This window comes from Orycteropus afer, unplaced genomic scaffold (assembly GCF_000298275.1).
Source record: "Orycteropus afer afer isolate SDZICR_OR568_19922 unplaced genomic scaffold, OryAfe1.0 scaffold00519, whole genome shotgun sequence".
Lineage (NCBI taxonomy): Eukaryota > Metazoa > Chordata > Mammalia > Tubulidentata > Orycteropodidae > Orycteropus > Orycteropus afer.
In genome coordinates this window covers 241,665-250,990 of record NW_006922106.1, presented here as the reverse complement: position 1 = coordinate 250,990, position 9,326 = coordinate 241,665, and positions in this window count along the sequence as shown.

Sequence of the window (9,326 nt, the reverse complement as noted above, 5' to 3'; positions counted from 1 at the left end):
CAGGCAGTCTCACTCCAGGGTATGCCCACGGTCCTAACCACTCAGGCTGTACTGTTTCCCACTTCTGCTTTGCAAAGGAGCTTTGGTTGTTAAACCCATTTTCCTGGAGGCCATGGGGATACAGGAACCCTGGAGATCCAGGAACAGTCCCCACTGGTCCCAGCTCAGTGGGTTCTTCTGGGCACGGGGCCTCTCCTCTGCTCAGCCTATGTGTAAAGCCACTTGCTGCAGTAATCAAGGAGGCCACTGCCTCCTCCTGCCCCGCTGCCACACTGAAGGTCCTCCACACCCAACTGCCACCCTGGGAGCCCAGGTAAGCCCTGGGCCAGGCTCAAACTGTACTCACCAGAACTAGATAAACTCAGCAACTGTCTCCATCAAGCTAGCTAGGTAGCCCCCATATGGGTCTCCTGACATTTAATAAACTTCTCTCTTAACATCTGGTAAAAAAGGTGCACTAATCACACAGTACCAGGCTGAAGAAGAAATAAAGAAAAGAAGATTTGGGGTTAATTCTTTGGGTTCTTGTAACAGACTTGAAATGATAGAAAATGCATGGGTATTCTCACAGCTCTGTCAAGCAGCAAATGAGAACAAGGAAAAAAATAGAATTACAACATTAAGTCACTGTTTCTCCTTTAAATCTTCAGGGGTTAGCCGTCTCAGAGGAATGAGAATGCTTGAATTTGTCTGTAATGTCTTTGCTGTTAAAATCTGAAATTCTAATGTCATTCTGATGTAATTCAATCTAAAAATGAGTCACTTTTAATTCACTCTTAATATGTACTTTAGCACAAAAGCCTTTTTATTGTTGCCATATCCTTTCTCTCGCATTCATTCATTCATTCAATAACCATGGACTGAGTTCCTATTCCACACCAGGAACTGGCAAGGCCCTGCAAAGAGGTGGAAGATACAGAGGCATCCCAAGCTTAGACCCTGACCTTGAGCCTTGGGGTCTAGCAGAGGAGACAAGGCAGGGATCAACATAACTAAATGGAATGTGGTCACAGTGCTGCAGGAACAGCAGGGTTTCCAAGGACGGACAGAGTGTGTGCAGCTGGAAACAGAACTCAGGAGGCTGCCTGCCTCTGGCTTCTCATGATTCGGAGGACAAATCTGGTGATGCAGAGTGGCAAGAATCCAGCCTGGGCAGTCCAAGCCTCTGAGCTTTAAATCCCTGGCTTCTCGGCCATCCTGGGGTCCCCCCCATAGTAGTTGCCACTAGCTCCGCCCAGAGCCTGGGAAAGAGGGCTGGACTGCGGAGGTGGTCAAATGACTTTCTGTTTCCCTAATGTCTCGAGAGGGAGCTCTGGTAGCATAGTGGCTAAGACACTTGCCTGCTCACCAGAAGCTTGGCGGTTCAAACCCACCAGCCACTCCTCGGAAGGAAGGTTGGGCAATCCTACTTCCGTAGTGATACTGCCTCGGAAACCCAAGGAGGGGTCGCTATGAGTCGGGGCCGACTTGATGGCACATAACAACAACAAGAACAACGTCTCGAGAATATCATTTGAAGACCCTTGTCCTAAATATGTCTCCAGGAAAGAGCAACGCCACATGCCAATCATGTCAAAATGTCCAGCAAACATGCAAGCATCCTTTTCCCTGTCACACTCCTTCCCCAGCCCCATCCAAAGGGGTGAAACGCAGGCAGAGCTAGTGCAGAGGAGAGGTCAATTGACCGTAACGCAGGAGCCCCCTTGAGGGCCATTATGACTAGCCACGTTTGTGTTTCCTGGATACAGCTGAGATTCAAGGCCCCTCTTGAGCAGTTCAGCAGACAGATGGTTCTGCTACCCGTGAAGGCCTCTGAGCACTGGGCTGGAAGCCTCCAAACGGAGGAGACCATGGGCCCCAAGGGAGCCAGGCTTGTGCCCCACCACTCTTCTCCACACTCACAAAGGGTTGGGGTGGTGGTATTAATGCCCACCCACGCTGCCCTTGACCCTAACACACAGCTAAGCAATTGCATATCAAGAATTCCTAGGGGGGCTGACCCCCTGTAAGAGTTTCCTCTGGCTGCCGTAACACGGTACCATAAACTGGATGGCTTATAATAATGGCAATTCATTTTCTCACAGTTCAGGAGCCTGAACTTGTTAACCTTTGCCTTTGAGTCAATTGCCACTCAGACTCTATAAGGAGTTCTGGTGACATAGTGGTTAATGCATTCAGCTGCTAACTAGAAGGTCGGTGGTTGGAACCCACCAGCTGCTCCATGGGAGAAAGATGAAGTAGTTGGCTTCTGTGAAGACTGATAGCCTTGGAAATCCCATGGGGAAGTCCTGCTCTGCCCTATCGGGTCGCAGGTAGTCGGAATCCACTCGATGCAGTGGGTTTGGATTTTTTTGATTTAGAGACCCTATAGGACAAAGGAGAACTGCCCTGTAGGGTTTCTAAGGCTGTCAATCTTTACAGAAGCAGACTGCCTCACCCACCTTTCCCTTGTGGAGCAGCCAGTGGGTTGGAACCACTGACCTTCTGGTTAGCAGATGAATGCTTTTACCACTGTGCCCCAGAGCTCCCTTTGTGGCCACATTACTGCAATTTCTGCTTCTGTTTTCGCATTGCCTTCTTCTCTGTGTCTTCTCCTCATATACGGACACTTATCATTGGATTAGGGCCACCCCGCCATTATTAGGTTCCAGGTGGATATATATTGCCGGAGGACACCATTCAACCCAGTATACCTCCTTAGAGCTGTTGTGTTTTCCAGAGCCAATGGGCAGCATGCAGACAGAGAGAGCTTCTGGCCTGGGCCATTGGGCTCCGCTTCCCTGCTACCACACAAAAGCTTTCTAGAAGACTTGGTTGGTAGAACCCCTTCCAATAGAGCAAAGCCTGAACTCTGAAGTCAGGCTTCCTGGGTTTCGCTGCCCAGTTCTGCTACTTCCTAGCTGCTGTTGGCCTTGCTCAAATCACTTCACCTCTCTGTGCCTCCATTCCTCATCAATAACAATACAGACCTCACAGGAAGACGACCTAGTTCTCGAAGTGTTTATGATCATGGCCCGGTACCCTGCTCTGATTGCAATCCAGGTGAGTTGAGAGCATCATGCCCACTCCCCCAGAAGCAGAATCACACCTGGAACATGACTGAGCTGGAAGCCTAGAGACCAGTAGCCTAAATTAACAGAGAGAGAAGTGGAGGCTCAGAGGGTGCAATTGACCACACATACCCAGGGCAGTTCTTTTATATGGAAGGTGCCGTGGTCTTGAGACTGTGTGTTTAAGCAAAGGAACCAGAACTGACACCTTCAAGGAAATGTTTCCCTTCCAAGTAGTCCTCTTGAGAGGCTTTGCAGGTTTCCTCACAGGTGCTCCTGTTAAAACCCTGTGGGGTGGTAGAGGTGGCCCTTAGAGACAGTTAATGAATCACACCACCCTTGTAGCCAAAGGAGTCCCTGGATGTGCAAACAGTTAACATGCTTGGCTGCTAACCAAAGGACTGGTGGTTCAAATCCGCCCAGAGGTGCCTCAGAAGACAGGTCTGGTGATCTTCTGAAAAAGTCAGCCACAGAAAACCCTTCAGAGCCCAGTTCTTCTCTGACACTCATGGGACGGTCATGAGTCAGAACTGACTTGACAGCAATTGGCTTCAGAGATGCTGAGGATCCCCTGCATGGTACAAATGGCTAATCTACTTGGCTGTTAACCAAATGGTCGGAGGTTCTAGTCTACCCAGGTTCTTCCACCCACAGTGGAAGAAAGGCTTGGTGACCTACTTCCAATAAACCACCATTGAAAACTCTACGGAGCACAGTTCACTCTGATACACATAGGGTAAACATGAGTTGCAATCAACTCAATGGCCATCATTAACTTGGCTTAGCAATTGAAAGTGGTATCCAGGGGTGTACCTTTGAGCTGTCCCACAAATAATAGCACTGTCCCCAGAAAGGAGTGGCGCTCAGAGTCCTGACAGTCAAGTAACCAGTCCTGGATGGATCACTGGAAGAAGGTTCAAGAGACCAGATTCGAGAGGGCCACTGAGGTGTGAGTGTGACTTCTGAGGCTGGAACAATGAAAAGGAGGAAGGGCAGTGGGGAGGGGACAAGGCCATTTTCTTATCCTTCATAGAAAAATAGGACATTTTAGGATGAAAAGAGGTCAGATAGCCCACTGAGAGCTGCCTCTTCCTTTCTGAACCATGAGTTCTAGCACATTATAATTTTCCTTCTAATACTTCTCACCATTTTTAAAACCAAAAGCAGCCATTACCACTAGTAGCTTCTTCATTGCCTCTGATGATTGGCCCTGGGCTGTCATTGCCTCACTTTGCAGAAGTTCTGTGTTGGAGAAGTCAAAGCCTGTGGAAGGAAGTGAAAGAGGTGAAGAGGTTGGGATTGACTTTGCTATTGTGTCAAGGCCCGAAGTGTGGTAGCGAGGTTTCCCTCAACTCCAGGAAGCCACCTCTGGCCTGAATGCACCACCGGGCAAACTCTATGCTACACTACCCTTGAATTACCTGTTTGCTCATCTGCCAACCCCAGTGGACAGAGGGAGCCCTGGGCAGAGAACCACAGTCTCGACATCACTAGTCTGCTCAGAATAGGCAGAGGGCCTGGCTGGAACAGATGCTTAGTGAATAATTATCGGTTGAGTGAATAAGGGAAAAAAATAGCCAAGTGAAATTTAATATGGCATCCAAGTGAACATACAGAAAGAACTATGAGAGGAATGGATCACCTGGCCCATGAGTTCCTTCTGGCACTCACTGCCCACAGATTCAGCCCTGATCTTACCCAAGCCCGGGCAATCAGTGGTCCTGGGGAAGTCCTGGGCCCCTGTACCTACAAAGCCACAGCCTTTTACCACCCCAGACATGTTGGCCAAGTGGCTATGACAGGGGATAAGGTGTCCCAGGACAAAGGACAAGAATAAGCAAAAAGGTATCAAGACCAAGCAAGGCTTGAAGAGTCGTAGACTGACAGCAAAAACCAAATCTTGTTGGAGCACAGGGTGGATGAGGGGGGAGGACAGGATGCAAGGCTGGAGGAAAGCTGGGTCCAGGCTGTGCATGATACACAAAATCACAGTGTTCTCGGCCACTGATAACTAGGCAACTGTGCTGGGTCAAAGGAGCTCTGGTGGCATAGTGGTTAAAGCATTCAGCTGCTAACCAAAAGGTTGGTGGTTGGAACCCACAGCTGCTCCACAGGGGAAAGATGTGGCAGTCTGCTTCCATAAAGATTGACAACCTCGGAAACCCTCTAGGGCAGTTCTACTCTGTCCTGTAGGGGTGCTGTAAGTCAGAATCGAGTCAACAGCAGTAAGCTTGGTTTGGGCTTTGCTTCCATGAAGACCAACAGCCTTGGAAACCCTCTGGGGCAGTTCCACTCTGTCCACTAGGGGCACTGGGAGTCAGAATCCACTCGACAGCAGTGGGATGATGGGTCAGCGCTAGACCAGATGTTCTATATTTACTATTATCGCTTTCATCTCTTTACAACAGCTCTGTGAGGCATTATCCTCACTTGACAGATGAGTACATTGAGGCTCAGAAAAGAAAGGTGAAGAAATTGTCTAAGGTCACATATGAGTATGAGATAGAGCTGGGATTCAAACCCAGATCTGCTTGGATCTAAAGCCAATGGTCTTCCTCACTGGTCTGCACTGAAAGAAGGGATTAGGAAAGGCCTTGAATGTCAGGCAGAGGACATTCTGCTCCCAGAAAGTGATGGAAAACAGGGCAGTAGGGTGAAAGGAAGGCGCTCTGGTGGCATAGTGCCTAAGGCATTTGACTGCTAACCAGAAGACTGGTGGTTCAAACCCACCAGCCACTCCTCGGAGGCAAGACTAGGCAATCTACTTCCGTAGAGGTACCATCTCAGAAACCCAAGGAGGGGTTGCTATGAGTCGGGTCTGACTCGACAGCAGTGAGTTGAGGGTGAAAGGAGGCGATCTGGGAAGTTGAAGACTCTCAGCTTCTAGTAATGGCAATTGTTCCATCTGCACTATCAAAACCTCTTCAAATTGGGAGCACCTGGGATCCTGGATTTGATCAGGACCAAGGGGACTTGAGGAGTAGAAGTCTTCAAGGAAGCCAAATCCCACAACCAGAGTAAGGGGAGTGCCGAGGTGAGGTTTCTGTAGAACTGACAGAGGATCTGGGAATAGCTTACATTGCCTGCAGCCAAATGGAGGAAAAATATAAACCCTCAGACAGGATTCAGAAAGGCCAACAATACGTTCCTGGATATTTAAATCTGGCCTTTTGGAAAGATGTTTTCATGTAAATGCCTTGAGCTTTCTGATCAGAAGACTCTTTGGAGAACCGGTCTGGGTCTGAGGCCTTATGTTTGTCTGATCACCAGGCTGGCTGGGCAGGGAGACGGCCTCCAGAATGCCCGAATGGTCCCGGGCAGACATCCCCTGTGCTGGCTTTTCCTGGAGGACTGTTTGAGAGGACCCCACAGCACTCCCTGTAAGTCTCCCACTATTCAGCCCCACCACCAGCCCACACCACTAAACCAGAGCTGCATAGGGACCTGCCGGGCCAAAGGCCCATGGACATTCTCACCTGCCAAGGCCCCAGAGACATTGTGACTGATCTGCACCATACAGCAGGTGCTTCAGAGATGGAAGGGGCCAGAGACAGGGGCTAGGCCCACCCCACATGACACAGGGGTGGGAAACTGAGAGCCAGGGAAGAAGTAGGCTTCCTTTAGATCTTAGAGTGTGTGAAGTCACTCTCTGGCCTCAAGTCCAGGGTTCATGCCCCTATGAGTTCTTAGAATGACTCCATGTTTCAAATGACTTCCTTCTATTTAGTTCTTTTGAGTCAAAACCACTTCAAAAATAGAACTCTTGCCTGGTTCTTCTCTATAGGCATTCTCTACCTTCCTCGTCTACCACCACCACCACTACCACCACCAATATATTATGTTCCTAAAACAGTGGACAACAGCTTTCATGTTCATTTTTCCTGGGCCCTTCACAAAAGCCCTACGAGGCTGGCAGAGCAGAGATTTTTAACTCCATTTTACCAAGGAGGAAACTGAGGCTTCCAGAAGCTAAGGCACTCACCCAAGGCCAAGTGGGAGTACTCAAATTTGAATCGAGTCAATCTCTTCCAAGAACAGTGCTCTTTCCATCCCCATGGCCTTCTCTGCAAAACTGAACTGTGGTATTTTCCAAACTGCTCTCAGTTGTGACCTTGTCCCCTCAGCAGCTTCCTAGAGACCACACCCCAGCCACCTGGGGCCCAGTACAACTGCTCTAAGTCCCAGCCCATGCCCAACTCTGCTCCAGTGTCACAATGGGACTGCTCCTACTCTTCCAGCCTTTCCTCTGTGTGGAAGGCAAGACTCAAATGCAAATAAAATGGAGCATTTGTATGTGAATTTGGGGAGATGCAGCCAAATCAAATACGATGACCACATTAACTAAATATTCCAGGCATTTCCTTTCCCATTTTCCTGCCTGTCACCTACTCAATCCAGTGCAGAATGGCCATGCAAGAATGTGATAACTGTTCTTTCCTTCCTACACTGGGCCTGTGCCTGCAGTGACAGAGTCCCTTGCTAACTTGTTTACTTTTGTTTGGCCAAGGATCTGTGGGAAGGAGTTAGGGCCATTCAGGATTGTACTATCTCTGGGAGAAAATGTAGGCATGACATAGATTTTTAAGTCATGTTTAGTCCAAAATCCAGGGTAGGGACACATACATCTATGTTGTTGTGCTTCGGGTTATTTGGAGGCAGATGGGCCAATAGGTGGGCAATCTTTGTGAAGAAATTGAGTTGGGCTTAATTTCTGTTTAAGGAGCTCTAATGGCATAGTGTCTAAGGCATCTGACTGCTAACTGGAAGGTTGGCAATTCAAACCCACCAGCCACTCCATGGAAGGAAGACCGGGCGATCTACTTCAAAAGACTTACCACCTCAGAAATCCAAAGGGGGTCGCTATGAGTCAGAATCAACTCGATAGCATTGTTTTGTTTTGTTTCATTTTTCGTTTAGTTCCTGCTTGGCCATTTAAAAGCCTGATGCTCTTCCCACCTGCTACTTGTCTCTAAGGGCTGTCTCTGCTGTGGGATTGTGAAACGGTTTGAGCTCCATAGCAGGCTGGCAGTGGGCTTGGGCAGGACCCACAGGAAACTCTCAGGCTGGCAGGAGAACAATCCCTCCCTGACTTCAAGGCATTAGAGCTTCCTGCTCACAGAGCTTGAAACCTAGACTTGAAACCCAAGAAGGGTATATGAGTTCCCTAGCTCTGCTGTAGCAAATGGCCACAAACTAGGTGGATTAAAACCACACATTTATTCTCTCACAGTTCTGGAGGCTAGAAGTCTAGGATCAAGCTGTGAGCAGGGCCACACTCTTCCTAATGGCTCTAGGGGAAGATATTTCCTTACCTGTTCCTAATTTCTAGTGGTTGCTGGCCCTCCTTGGCATCCCTTGGCTTGTAGCTACACCACTCCAATCTCTGCTCCTGTCAAAGCCTTCTTCCCTCTGTGTGTCTCTCTCTATGTCCTCACATGGCCTTTTTATAAGGACATGAGTCATTGAATTTAGTGTCCATTCTACTGCAGTACCACCTCATCTTAACTAATTACACCTGCAAAGAGCCAATTTCCAAGTAAGGTCACATTCTGAGGTTCCAAGTGGACGAGAATTTTGGGAGACACTATTCAACCTGGTACAGAGGGTTCAAGCAAGAAGGGAGCTCAAAAGTGGGCTACGCTAACTCTCAATCTACAGTTAGGGAGCTGAGACTCAAAGAAAGTCAGGGACAGTGCAAAACCCAAAGCAGATTAGGGCAAACCTGGGACACAGGCTTAGGCTGTTTCTGCCACTCCAGGCCCTCCTGCCACTTGGGCCATAAAGTTAGGGGGGGATGAGGTACTTACCTTATCACTTGTGGTTCTCCCTGAGGGAGCTCATTTTTCAGGGTTCATGAGGAAGATACAGATGGCACTGATGACAATGTCCCCAGCAAGAAGCCATGAGCAGATTCAGGACATGTTTACACTAGAAACAAGAGGGGCCACCTGATGACAAGCGTTTTCCCACTGGGCTGCCCCTCCATTCTCCCAGATGCTCTATTCAATGTTCATAAACTCTCCACTGGTCTTGGTTACCCAGCCAACCAGGCCTCCTGGGACAGCATGTCTGATGGGCCATTTAACTCTGTTGTTGTTGTTAGGTGCCACCGAGTCATCTCAGACTCATGGCAACCATATGAACAACACAATGAAACACTCCCCAGTCCTGCACCAGACTCATGATCCCTGCTAGACCTGAGCTCATCATTGCAGCCACTGTGTCAATCCATCTCGTTGAGGGTCTTCTCCTTTTCCATTGACCCTCCACTTTACC